Source organism: Hypanus sabinus, chromosome 30 (genome assembly GCF_030144855.1).
Source record: "Hypanus sabinus isolate sHypSab1 chromosome 30, sHypSab1.hap1, whole genome shotgun sequence".
Classification (NCBI taxonomy): domain Eukaryota; kingdom Metazoa; phylum Chordata; class Chondrichthyes; order Myliobatiformes; family Dasyatidae; genus Hypanus; species Hypanus sabinus.
Window position 1 is genome coordinate 25,404,726 of NC_082735.1, and position 14,963 is coordinate 25,419,688.

Sequence of the window (14,963 nt, forward strand, 5' to 3'; positions counted from 1 at the left end):
ATAGTTGATGTGAACTTGGTGGGCCAAAAGGCCTTTTCTTCTGCTGTATCTCTCTATGATGCTGTCACTCTAAAAGAAAGGAGGTAACTTTGCATTGAGAAACATGGGTTAGGCTACAACTGGTGCATTGTACCCCATTCGGCTCAAACACACCAGGAAGAATGTGAAGGCCCTAGAAAGGGAGTGGAAGCGATTTGCTATAACATTTTCAAAGAATGAGAAACTTCAGTTATGATGGGGTTTGTTCTCCCTGGAGTTTAAATAGGGTAGGCTGATGCAGAGAAACTGTTCCTGTTGGCAGAGCACCCCAGTGAGGGCACATGATCCAGGCGTAATACCCAAGAAGAATAATTTTAAGCAGCAAAAAGTTTTGATCTAAAATGAACCACCTGGACATTTAGTGGTTACAAATTAAAATGAGGTTTTTAAAATGTAATTGAATGAATACAGCAGATTCCTGGCATATGGGCCATCAGTTAATCAGGGCAGATGTTTATTTAGGACAACTCTTAAAGAACAAAAACTAATCGAGAATAACCAGCATTCCCTTTGTTTATATTGGGACACTATGATGCTTAACTGAGGCAGGAGACTGTTGCTGAGAAGTATCTAACTATCTAGTTCACTGTGCTGAGAGCAAGCAGTTTTTAAAAAGCATTGGTTGTGTGTGCTTGTGTTCATAAAGCAGCAATTTTTGTCACTGATAGTTGGTGAGAAATAAGAAGTAAGACAATCCAGAACCATCTTGCTCACTGCAATTTCAAGCTTTCAGGCTTGGAGATGCCAGAAGCAGCCAGGAGTGAAAATGAAACAATTGCATTACTTCAACAAGTTAGGAACTATGAAGAGTTTGAAGATATCAACAATCACCTTGAATGTGACAATGAAAATAAAGATTTGGATGATGCAACTGATGTACAGTGACTGCATATTGATCTGATTGTGTATCTGACTGTACATACACATATACAAAACAACTATGTTCTCAGTGTTTGGACAATATCCCCCCATATTTCCCCTCTTTATTGCTTGTACATTGTGACGGAGATGCAAAGTAAAGATTTTTACTCCCTTTGATGTAAGAAACAAAAAAATACAATTGTCAAAAATTGTATGAAGGTAGCCCACTACCTACACTAGGTGTCTGTGCTGATTTTATTCATTTACAATCAAACAAAAGAACATAACAGCGTAATTTCTCCATAGTTAACTATAAGGAATTAATACATGGTCTTATATTACTGTAGTAGCATTGGTAGTGTTCCAGTTTGTTCTGTATTTCATTTTAATACATGATCTGTTACTCAGTTAAGCAGTGGCTTGTCTTTTTTATAACTTTTTAACCATTTCCACGAAATTTGAGCTAATTGGGGCAGCCGCTTAATTGGGATGGACACACACACACACACACACACACACACACACACACACACACACACGCACACGCACACACACACGCGCGCACACACACACACACACACACACACACACACACACACACACACACACACCATGTTAAGACCAGAGATGCTTATGAAAGAAAGCATCTCAGCTTTTGCGTTAGCCTACACGCTTCGATATTTCATTGACCTTACACAAAGTTTCTGATTTGAAAGACTAGTGCTCCATAGGAAATGGTTGTGAGATGTGGCAAGTGACCTCAGTGAAAGAACTACAAACATAACTTAACAGTTTAGATATCTAAACTCTGGTGCTAAAAATGAGGACTTGGCAGATAAATATCACATTATGCAGAAGTTATATCAAAATGATCATAATCAGAGGATTTTGCAATTTTGTGTTTAGAAAATCACATATTCAATTAATCTATGCACCTGGGATTCACCTGTTTTATATTTTTTCTGCTTCGGCCTCTTTGCAGTCTTCAAAAATATTTATATCAGCACGAGGAAGACTGAATGGCCACTCACATGGGAAGACTTTAGAGCAGGACAGGAACAAGGCCAGAAGACTACGTGAAAGTCCTCATTCACAGCAGGTTAATCAACACTACTACTCAAGTGCAATATTGAGAGAAGGTTTCGCCATCGATCGGATGAGATGTCTGTCTGCTTTCTGAGATAATATTTTAAAAATCCCATGGTGCTTTTGCAAAGATGCAGATAGTTTCCTCCTGTGTCTTGGCCAACGATTTCCTTCTCACACTGCATAACTAGGAAGGCCAGGTTCGCGTTTCTGTTTGAGAACATTTGTGGTGAAGAAATTATCAGCAATATTTCCTGCCTTTCAACACAAACTACATTTCAAGACTGTCTTGCTGGTCTTACAGTGCATTTCTGGGTTCTAAGAATTAAATGTGATGTTGAAATTGCCCATCATTCTTTTTAGATGGAAGAGAAGGCCTGGTCCCATTCCCCTCTCCTGCTTTCTCCTCCCCTGCCCATCGCTTCCCTCTGCTGCCCATCCTCTTTCCCTTTCGTCCATAGTTCACAGTTCTCTCCTATCAGATTTTTTTGTTCTTCAGCCATTCTCCTCTTCCACCAATCAACTTTCAGTTTCTTATTTCATCCTCCCTCCCCCTCCTCTCATCTTCCCCTTCACCCTATCACCCACCAGCTGTACTCAATCCCCTCCTTCACCTTCTCTATGGTTTCTACTCCCTTCCATTCTCCATCCCAATGAAGGGTCAATGCTGCTTATTCCAGAGATGCTACCTGACCAGCTGAGATCCTCCAGTATTTTGTGCGTGTTGCTCAACATTTCCAGCATCTGCAGAATCTCTTGCATTTGCAGTCAGCGTGGTTTTGTGCAGAACAAGTCTTGCTGCAGAAACTTGTTCAGGACTTTGAAGAGTGACAAAGGAGCTTGATGAGGGTAGGACAGTGGACATTATCTGCATGGACATCAGTAAGGCGTTTGTCTAGGTTCCTTGTGGTAGGTTGGTTCAAAAGATAAAAATATATGGGATCCAACTGAATCACAAGGTTGGATTCAAAACTGACTTGCCCATAGAAGATAGAGATTAGGATTGGAAGGCTGTTGCTGTAGCTGGAGGTCTGTGAACAGTGTTGTTTCACAAGTATCAGTGCTTGGATCTCTGTTTATGATACATGTTAATGATTTGATTGAAAATGTCGGTGGGTGAACTGTACATAACTCCAAGACTGGTGGAGTTGTGTACAGTGTAAAGGACTATCAAAGAAAACAGTGGGATGTAGATCAGTAGCAATTATGGACAGAGTTGTGGCAGATGGAGTTTAACCTGGGCAAGTGTGAGGTGTTGCAATTTGGGAGGTCAAATGAAAGGAGAAAGTAAACACTGTTAAGACACCATAACAGCATTGCGGGATCTTGGAGTCCAGATCCAAAGTTCACCGAAAATGACGACACAAGTGGATAAGGTGGTAAAGAAATTCTATCTTCATTGGTACAGGTATTGACTAAAAGAAGGCATGTAGGAAGCCATGTACCAGCTATATAAAATTTAAGTTATGCTGTTCCTCGAGAATTACATGTAGTTCTGGTCACACTATTATTGGAAGGATATGGAGTCTGTAAGAGGTGCAGAAGATGTTTACCAGGATGCGAGAGGTTCTACCATTTGTAGAATGAGTATGAGATGTCTTTTTAGTGCAGGTTGTGTTTGAGCCCATTATGGGGAAAGGCAATTCTGGATTGGGTGTTGTGTAATGACCAGATTTAATTAGGGAGCTTAATGTAAAGGAACCCTTAGGAGGCAGTGAGCGCAATGTGATTGAATTCACCCTGCTGTTTGAGAGGGAGAAGATAAAGTCAGATGCATCAGTATTATAGTGGAGTAAAGGGGCACAAGAGAGGAGCTGGCCAAAGTTATTTGAAGGGGAACACTAGCAGGGATGACAGCAGAACAGCAATGGCTGGAATTTCTAGGGGCAATTCAGAAGGCACAGGATAGATACATCCTGAAGATGAAGAAGCATTCTAAAGGGAGGATGAGGAAACCATAGGTGACAAGAGAAGTCAAAGACAGCATAAAAGAAAAAAGAGAGCGCATGCAATATAGCAAAAAATTAGTGGGAAGTTAGAGGACTAGGAAGTTTTAAAACCCAAACAGAAGGCAACTAAAAGCTATAAAGAGAGAAAAGATGAAATATGAAAGTAAGCCGGCCAATAATATCAAAGAGGATACCAAAGGCTTCTTCAAATATACAAAGAGCAAAAAAGAAGTGAGAATGGATATCAGAATCCTGATGAGGTAGTAATGGGGGACAAACAAGCAGTCGACAAATTTAATAAGTATTTTGTATCAGAGTTTACTGTGGAGGACACTAGAAGTATGCCAGAAATACAAGTGTGTCAGGGGGCAGAAGAAATTGTAGTCACTATTACTAAGGAGAATGTGTTTGGGAAGCTGAAAAATCTGAAGGTAGGTACAGTAAGTCACCTGTACCAGATGGACCAGAGAAAACTCAAAAATCAGAGGTGCAAAGGGACTTGGGAGTCCTCACGCAGTATTCCCTGAAGATTAACTTGCAGGTTGACTTGGTGGTGAGGAAGGCCAATGCAATTTCAGCATTCATTTTAAGAGGACCAGAATTTAAAAGCAGGGATGTAATTCTGAGGCTTTATAAGGCATTGGTTAGACATCACTTGGAGCGTTGTGAGCAGTTTTGGGACCTTTATATAACAAAAGATGTGCTGGCATTGGAGAGGGTCCGGGGAGGTTCATGAGAATGATTTCAGGAATGAAAGAGTTAACATATGAGGCACATTTAACAGCTCTGGGCCTGTACTCACTGGAGTTTAAAAGAGAAAAGGGAAGTCTCAATTAAATCTATCGAATATTGGAAGGTCTGGATAGAGTGGATGTGGGGAGGTTGTTCCCTATAATGGGTGCATCTAGGACGTGAGGGCACAGCTTCAGAATAGCAGGATGTCCATTTAGAACAGAGATGAGGAAGATTTCTTTTATCCAGAGGGTCATCAATCTGTGAAATTCGTTGCTATAGATGGCGGTGGAAGCCAAGTCATTGGGTATATTTTAAGGAGATTGATTAGACAGGGCATCAAAGGTTACTGGAAGAAGGCGGGAGAATGGGATTGAGTAGGATAACAAATCAGCCATGATGGAATAACAGACCAGGCTCAATGGGCCAAATGGCCTAATTCTGCTCCTATGTCTTATGCTGCTGGATTGTGGAAGGTCTGACTATAGTTGGGTTGTTCTCACGGGCATTGGAGGCTGAGGGAGACCTTGCAGAGGTTTTTAAAGTTATGAGAGACATTGATTGAGGTAGACAGTATGAATCTTTTACCCCAAATAGAAATACCAAACACCAGAGCACATGTTTTTAAGATTAGAATGGGGAAGTTTTTTTACACAGAGAATGGCAGGTGCCTAGAATGGGTGATCATTGGAAAGACGCAGTTTGGTGGAGCTTAAGTGCCTTTTATATAGACACATGAGCATGAAAGGTTTAGCAGGACAATCACTTGAGTTGATTAAGATGTTTCCCTAAGGGGTTGTCTATTAGCTGATCCTCAGTTAACTGTAGAGACCGCTCCATGATCTACTAATTCTGGTGTCATGTGGACACGAGTAAATGGTGGCTGTGATTTGTGGTTGGAATAGAATGGAGGAATATGGATGATACACATGAAGAAGGCAATTAGTACAAATTGGCATCAAGATTGATACAACATAGTGGGTTGAATGGCATGAACAGAGCTGTATTGTTCTATGTTCTATTCTCTATCTTATTAAGCTCAAATGATAGGCCTGCACTACAATTATTTGAAAAAACTAATGGCATCAAATTTCTCTTATAGTTAAACCCACAGCAATTACCCAATTATTTACCTCCCCCACAATGTTAAGAATTCTACTATTTATCGCGTGCTTACTTTAAGTTTTCTTCCCTCTTTCCCCCACCAACTCACCAGGTTACCATGTTGCACAACGTCCAAGGAGGCCCTTTGTTTAGAATGGTTCCAGTATCTGTTTGGCCACTCTGTCCATGTTCTGGGGTGGCAAGGTGGAGATACATCCCTACCAAAGGAGGTGTGAGATGCTCCTTCCCTCTGATAGCCTGCCGGTCACCCTTGGGCAGGTGTAGTACCTGCTTAGCCTCCTGATGAGAGTCATATGAAGACATGGGAGCAGGCGGTGGATGGTCATATGAGCAGCTGGTGCATATCACAAGTCCTGGTTAAGCAACCACTGACGCCAGGCAGACAATCTCTGAAGAGCATTGATAATGGGTAGGGTCAGCCATCTTGTAAAGACACTGCTCAAAAGAAGGCAATAGCAAACCACTTCTGTAGAAAGATTTACCAAGAACAACCACAGTCATGGGGCCATGATCACACACATCATGATGATGTCCACATTCGTCCTGCATCTTCTCTCATTTTTTTTTGGGTTAATTACCAAGCTAAATATAAAAAATTCAATCCCTTTCATTTATTCCTATGTAAAAGTAATTCGCCTCAATAAAAAGCTAAGTGGACAGTCCCAGATCAGGTTGAGGCAACACAACGTTAATGAAAGCTATTAGAGATGGAACGTTGGGGACTGTACAAGTCTGGAGGATGTGTGATATGAGTTGCTAAAAAGAAATCCTCTGCAAGCAGGTGCTGTAGGACAGTAGAATGCTCCCAGCTGTGGCAACGCAATTTAGTTACAGTGGATCAGGCCACGACCCAAATTACTTCTGTTAATCATAGGTAGATAGTGTCGTAAAGAAAGCTTTTGGCACAATGGTCTTCATAAATCTAAGTATTGAGTACAGGAGATGGGATGTTATGTTAAACTTGTATAAGACATTGGTGAGGCTTAATTTGGAGTACTGTGTGAAATTTTGATTACTTACCTACAGGAAAGATGTAAATAAGGTTGAAAGAGTACAGAAAAAATATACAAGGATGGTGTCGGGTCTGGTGATCCTGAGTAATAAAGAAAGATTGAATAGGTTAGGACTTTATTCCTTGGATTGTAGAAGATTGAGGGGAAATTTAATAGAGGTGTACAAAATTAGGAGGGATATAAATAGGGTAAATGCAAGTGGGCTTTTTCCACTGAGGTTGGATGGGACTTCAACTGGAGGTCATGGGTTAAGGGTGAAAGGTAAAAAGCTTAAAGGGAACATGAGGGGAAACCTCTTCACTCAGTGGAGAGTGTGGAATGAGCTGCCAGCACAAGTGGTTCGTGCGAGCTCAATTTCGAGATTTAAGAGAAGTTTGGATTGGTACATGGATGGTAGAAGTATGGAGGGCCATCGTCCCACTGTAGGTCGATGGGAGCATATAGTTTAAATGGTTCAGCAATCACTAGATGGGCCAAAGGGCCTGTTTCTATGCTAGACTTTTCTATGACTCTATAATTCCATCAACCCAGCCTCATTACAACAGTAACCATGTTATATCAGTAAACATTCCATGACAAGATCCTAAAAAAAATGGACCACATCTTAATTGTCAGACCCACCCCTAAGCAAGGACAGACACCATCAATGGAACTCACTATTGCCTTTAATGAAACAAATTATCTTTCAGGCGGCACAGTGAGCATAATGCTAATATAGCATTGGCGACCATCGTTCAATTCCCACCGACCTGGGTTAAATCAGTTGTTGCTGGGCAATGCGGCTTGGAGGGCTGGAAGGGCCTATTTCAATAAATTTAAAAAAGTATTGGAAAAGAGTGAAAATTTTAAAAATTGAGGCATTACTTATTTAAAGCTTTATTAAGTTAATGAGTGCACGCTGTTTTGAGTGAGTTAGGACATGGGATGGAAAAAATTGTATATGGGATGTAGGTTCATGGACGCTCTCCTGAAGTGTACCAGAATAATCAAGCCCTGTGATTTAAAAAGGGCATTTATTACGGTGTCAGCCACAGATAAGATCCTTTGAGGTCAGGTGTAGCACAAGGATTGGGACAAGTTCCATTATGAAGACAAAGGGATCCAAGTCTGACAACACCTCCTGAACTTCTCTCAGCTCCAGTGACTGGATGCTAGCCATTCTACTTGAAAAGTTAGCGTAACCTGGCCTTTTGTTTGTGATGGTGCATGCATAGCACATAGAACAATGCAGCACAGGAACAGGCCGTTTGGCCCACAATGTTTGTGCTGAATGAATGAAACCATTAATTAAATGCTTAACTAAAATAGTCCTTTCTGCCTACACTATGTCCATATCCCTCCATTCTCTTCATATTCATCTGCTTATATAAGATCCTCTTAAATACCTCTATCATATTGCCTCCACTACCACCCTTGGCTGTGCATTTCAGGCACTTACACCCAGTAAGCAAAAATTTCACCGCACATCTCCTTAATCCTTCTCACCTTCAGTGCATGGCCACTGGTATTAGATATTTCAACCTCAGGTAAAGGATGTATCTGTTTAGTCTATCTACACTCCCATGATTTTTTAAACCTTCTATCTGGTCTCCGTCAGTTTCCACCCCTTCAGAGAAATCAATCTAAGATTGTCCGTCCTCTGTTTGCAGCACACGCCCTCTCATCCAGGGAGAATCCTGGTAAACCACTTCTGCATGCTCCCCAAAGCCTCAAAATCCTTCCTATAATGGGCCAACCAAATGCAATACTTCATGTGTAGCCCAGAGAAAGTTTTATGAAACTGCCACATAACTTCCTGACTCTTGAACACAGTACTAACTTGTATTACACAATACAATGATGGCATTTTTGTAGCACTGGGATCTTGAACAATGGTACAGTATTAGTTACTCACCAGATCTTTGGACACACCGATCTTGATCAGGGTCCAAGCAACCTTATTTCTTGCTTCCCCCTCATGACCTGGGGTATATCCCATCAGGCCCTGGGGACTTTTCCACCTTATTTGCTTCTAGGGATAGAATTAGTTATCAGATTTATCACTCTAATGCATAACAGCAAAGGCAGAGCCATGAGATTTTAGGAAGGTGGGAAGTGAAAAATGCATAAATGCCAGGAACATTATTTCTCCAATATTCAACTCAACTTTGTATCTTACTGCCAGGATAACAATGCATTGTTAAATAATATAAAGAGAGTTAACTGGGAAATGATGCTAAAATCTACTATTAAATTCAGATATATTCCCAGATTATAATGGAGAGTACAATTACGTTTGCTTTTCATGGTTTTATGTGACAGTAAAGTGTACTCTTGTCTGTATTTATTTATGCGATACAGTGCAGAATAGACCCTTCTGGTCCCTTGAGCCATGCCACCCAGCAATCTCAAAATTTAATACAAATTACAATGACCAATTAACCTACCAGCCGGTACTTCTTTGGACAATGGGAGGAAACCGGAGCACCTGGAGGGAACCCACACAATCACGGGGAAAATCGTACAAACTCCTTACGGGCAGCAGTGGGAATTGAACCCTGTTCAGTAAAGCCTTGTGCTAACGACTACGCTACCAAGCAATTCAGTGGTGCTCCAAGGATCCACACAATTTCAAGAGAAATAAAATTATAGCAATTTAATTGTTACTTAAATAAAAGATACAACATGGAGAATATTGAGGTAGGTGTAATACCCATTAAATGGTGAATGGTTGGGATGTAAATAAACACCATCATGTGACCCATATTGTTTCCCAACAGCAATAGACAGATTGTACAAAGTAGAAGATGAAAAGGGTTGTATGGAATGTATCATGCATCTGTGGAAATCCATGTGATATTATTATCCAGTGACATTAATACTGTTCCGAATTAGTTTGTTCACATTGGTGGCACTGAATGAAACTTACAGGGCACTGGGCCATTGTGAATACAAAGAGCTAGGTAAAGGTTTATCCAATGTGGACCTGGTTATGGTCTATGAAACAACCATTTATTAAACTGCATCTGGACAACCAAACCTTTTTTTTGTAATATCAATTTTGTGGATTAGGATCAATGTCTAAAGATATCTGTTTCACAACTGCAAGGACTTAAAGGAGATAAATCTGTTCCTGATGGATGATTTGGCCTTGTTCCTGCACCAATTGCTCAGACGTAACTGTTCCACATACAAAGGATGGGATGAGACAACACGTCAAGAAGAGCACCACTGTCGAAGGCTTTGGAATTTTGTGGGTCTGGACCATCTAAAATGGCCAAAGCTGAATTTACTACCTCAACAACACACATAAAATGCTGGAGGAGCTCAGCAGGCCAGGCAGCATCTATGGAAAAGGATACAGTGGACATTAACCTCATCTGTACTCCTTCCATAGGTGCTGCCCAGCCTGCTGAGTTCCTTCAGCATTTTGTGTATGTTGCTTGGATTTCCAACATCTACAGACTTTCTCTTGTATATGAGTGGTTTAGTACCTAAATATCATTTATGGCTGAACTCTTACAGTTTAACAAGTTAAAGACAATCCAGAATGAGAAAGGTAGTCTTCCAATCTCCAAGATGGCCGTACCTTGTCGTGGTTTGGAGGCTTGCATGCCTCAATAACCCAGAAGGCTGTGCTGGCTGGAGTCAGGGCTTTATGCTTTGGCCCTTGGTAGGGTCACCCAACCCAAACAGGGCAAAGGGTAGAGGCCAGACGAAGACAGACAGTCAGACATACTTTATTGATCCCGAGGGAAATTGGGTTTCGTTACAACCACACCAACCAAGAATAGTGTAGAAATATAGCAATATAAAACCATAAGTAATTAAATGATAATAAGTTAATCATGACAAGTGGAAATAAGTCCAGGACCAGCCTATTGGCTCAGAGTGTCTGACACTCTGAGGGAGGAGTTGTAAAGTTTGATGTCCACAGGCAGGAATGACTTCCTATGACGCTCAGTGTTACATCTCGGTGGAATGAGTCTCTGGCTGAATGTACTCCTGTGCCTAACCAGTACATTATGGAGTGGATGGGAGTCATTGTCTAAAATGGCATGCAACTTGGACAGCACCCTCTTTTCAGACACCACCGTCAGAGAGTCCAGTTCCACCCCCACAACAGCACTGGCCTTACGAATGAGATTGTTGATTCTGTTGGTGTCTGCTACCCTCAGCCTGCTGCCCCAGCACACAACAGCAAACATGATAGCACTGGCCACCACAGACTCGTAGAACATCCTCAGCATCAATTGGCAGATGTTAAAGGACTTCAGTCTCCTCAGGAAATAGAGACGGCTCTGACCCTTCTTGTAGACAGCCTCAGTGTTCTTTGACCAGTCCAGTTTATTGTCAATTCGTATCCCCAGGTATTTGTAATTCTCCACCATGTCCACACTGACCCCTTGGATGGAAACAGGGGTCACCAGTGCCTTAGCCCTCCTCAGGTCCACCACCAGCTCCTTAGTCTTTTTCACATTAAGCTGCAGATGATTCTGCTCGCACCATGTGACAAAGTTTCCCACCATAGCCCTGTACTCAGCCTCATCTCTCTTGCTGATGCATCCAACTATGGCAGAGTCATCAGAAAACTTCTGAAGATGGCAAGACTCTGTGTTGTAGTTGAAGTCTGAGGTGTAGATGGTGAAGAGAAAGGGAGACAGGACAGTTCCCTGTGGAGCCCCAGTGCTGCTGACCACTCTGTCTGACACACAGTGTTGCAAGCGCACGTACTGTGGTCTGCCAGCCAGGTAATCAATAATCCATGACACCAGGGAAGCATCCACCTGCATCACTGTCAGCTTCTCACCCAGCAGAGCAGGGCGGATGGTGTTGAACACACTGGAGAAGTCAAAAAACATGACCCTCACAGTGCTCGCCGGCTTGTCCAGGTGGTGTGGTGAACTACATATACCTGTCTGGACACGCCCCCCCCCCCTCCCGCTGACTGCTCCTGTGGCTCCTCCCACAGACTCCGGTATAAAGGCGATTGGAGCCACAGACCCTTCCTCAGTCTCCAGGATGTCGTGTGATGGTCACTTGCTGCTTGTGCTTTCTTCCAGCCAATAAAAGCCTACCTTAACCCACGTCTCAGAGTTATTGATGGTGCATCAGGTGGGTGTAGACACAGTTCAGCAGGTAGACGATGGCATCCTCCACTCCTAGTCGGGGCTGATAGGCAAACTGGAGGGGGTCTAAGTGTGGCCTAACTATAGGCCGGAGCTGCTCTAGAACAAGTCTCTCCAGGGTCTTCATGATGTGGGAGGTCAATGCCACATCATGAAGAAGAGTGGTCCATCGGTCCTCCAGGGGGTTCAGCTCAGGGCTAACAACCCTGACTGGTCAAACAAAATTGTTATGGAAACCCTTTTACATCTGTGTGTGATGGTACAGCTCAGTCTCCAGCCAGGACTTACGTGACTGACAGTAAACCGAGAGGAAGCTACCGACACGATGAAGGAAGCGGTGAATGCCAGAGATGGAGGATCTTCATTGCTGATCTGAATGCCAGTGGCATTTAGAGCAGCAGAAGAAGAAGCCATAATCTTCCGAGGCAATCTCTCTCAAGTATCATATATATCAGAAGGTGAAATAAAAATTACTTTCATCATTATTACATCAAGGACACAGTGAACCATTATCACATTTTTATGATTGTCTACTTTTCCAGCCAGGAAATGTTCCATTTTGTGATATTAAGTGAATATGAAACTTTCCTTCAATTTTTTTTAAAATTGCGGTAGCAGTATGATTCAAAGTATGAAAAGATAAAATAAAAACATGGGAACTTTAGCAGAGAAAAACTGAACAATCTTGATGGTCACAAATGAGATAACCAGTGCTTCACATTATCTATATCAATATTTCTCACTTTGTAACCACAACCTGATTATAATCTTTCAAAAACAAAGTTATGGTTTATCAATTTGTAACTCATCCAAAACTTCAAATAACTTACCATATGCAGAAAAGGCTCTGCAAATGCTGAAGATCCAGAGCAACACCATACAAAGTTATCTCCTATGGTGGGGAAGCCTAAGACCAGAGGGCACAGCCTCAGCTTAGAGGGGTTTCCTTTTAGAATGGAGATGAGGAGGAATTTCTTTAGCCAGAGAGTGGTGAATCTGTGGAATTCATTTGGCACAGGCAGCTGTGGAGGCCAAGTCATTGGGTATATTTAAGGCAGAGGTCGACAGATTCTTGGCTAGTCAAAGCATGAAGGGATATAGGGAAAGGGGCAGGAGATTGGAGCTGAGATGGAAAATGGATCAGCCATGATGAAATGGCAGGGCAGACTAGATGGGCCAAATGGCCCAATTCTGCTCTGATACCTTAAGGTCTAAAGTGCTGAAGGAACTCAGCAGGTCAGGCAGCATCTATGGAAAGAATAAAGAGGCAATGTTTCAGGCCAAGACCCTGATGAAGGCATTACAAATATCATTACATTTTAACTTGTATGTTTCTTCCTATTTTGGCTGGTGGGGTCACAATGCAAGCACATTGGCTGAACTGTGCTATTTAGATTACTCTGGATAAGAAATTTAGCAAATTAAAACAACTGCAGGCACTTTTTGTTTATTGAAGGTTTAAATGGAAGTCAATAAGGACTGATGTTGGAAACTTGATTTCCAAGTGAGCATTGAGAATTTGGATCAAAATCTGAACATTAACTGCTCAGATTTGTAGGTAATGTAAATTAAATGCTGAAAATGCCAGGGAAAGGGCAAATTTAAGTTCAATTAAAATAAATATTCATACAAAAAGTGCAATCAACCCATGGGCCCATCTTCAGGGAAGATCAATCGGATGAGTGATTAGCTCAGTGCAAATAAGATGGGCCGAAGAACTTGTCCCTATCCTGTGTTGTTCTAGAGAATTATGGAGTCAATGAGTGGTACAGTGCAGAAACAGGCCACTTGGCCCATCAAGTCTGTGACAACCTTCCCGCTCATCCGTACCAATCTGATTTGTGAGCATTATGTCTTGCCTATGTAAGTGCCTGACTAAATATCTCTTAAAAGTATTGATTGTGTCTGACTCTATCGCCTCCACTCTCTGTGTTAAAAATGCTTTCTCCTCAAATCCCCTTTAAAAGTCTTCCCTCTCACTGTAAACCAAAGCCCTTTCATTTTTGATACCCCTATTGTGGGGGGAAAGGTTTCTGACTATCTACCCTATCTATGAGTACAAAGCCCAGAGTGCTGAGTTGCTACGTCCATTCCACTCTAACACATGGAAGCGAATGTTGGACAATGTTAAAGCAAAACGAGGGAAGACTCGAAGGGGCAGATATGTGGTTTCTGAGAAAAATTAAGAAAATATGATGGAAGGACAGAGCAATGAATAAGGAAGTGTTGTGAAAAGCCAGAATAAGAGGGAAGAGATATCATCGATCAGGAAACGGCTGCTGGGAGTTTTGAGACCTATTCTGAGGAAAGAGAAGCTCAAACAGCTCGTGGGAAAATTTGATGGAAGAAAAAATTGTATTCGACAGTATGAGTTATATCAAGGGATGGACAGGCAAAAGTTTTGAAGAACTTATTAGAACTTCTCAGATTAAAGACAGATGGAGACCATGATCGCCCACGTCATACAACATGTCACATAATGATGATGATGGTCACCCTATCTATACCTCTTTCAAGTTTATATACTTCTGTTGGATCATGCACTCCTGGGGGGAAAGCTATAGTTACAGTTATAGTTCTCCAATCCAAGCAACATCCCAGTGAATCTCCTTTGCACTCTCACCAGCGCAACCATGTCCTTCCTGCAGTGTGCAACCAGAATTGCAGAAAATGCTACAAGAGTGGTCTGACTACTGTCTTGCGCAGTTGCAACATATTTTCTAACTTTAATATTCTCCACCCCTAACATACTATATGCCTTCTCCACCACTTTGACTATTCGTGCTACCACTTAAAGGAACCATGGAGTTGAACCCCAAAGTTCCTCTATTCATTAACATACCTTAGCACCCTGCCATTTACTGTATATATGCTACCCAGATATGACTTCCCAAAATTCATCACCTTGCATTTGTCAGGATTAAATTTCAACAATATGCTCAGCAGTCCGTCCAATCTATACCTTGTTGTAGCCCTAGAAAACCTTCCTCATTATTCATCTCAGTGAACCGAGATGCCAGGTAAATTGCATTTATGGATAAAGGAAAAGA

The 14,963-nt window shown here is 41.8% G+C and overlaps 1 protein-coding gene across 2 annotated transcripts in view; it reads right to left on the reverse strand.

Moving 5' to 3' along the window:
• Nucleotides 1-14,963, reverse strand: part of cnr2 (cannabinoid receptor 2) — a 103,712-nt gene that overhangs the window by 19,681 nt on the left and 69,068 nt on the right. The window contains exon 1 of one of the 2 annotated variants that reach the window (XM_059954438.1): nt 1,847-1,872. The exons of the other annotated variant lie outside the window; for it this stretch is intronic. The gene's annotated coding sequence lies outside the window, so the exon portion shown is untranslated. Of the gene's footprint in view, nt 1-1,846; nt 1,873-14,963 lie in introns of those variants that run through there. 2 annotated transcript variants of the gene reach the window in all.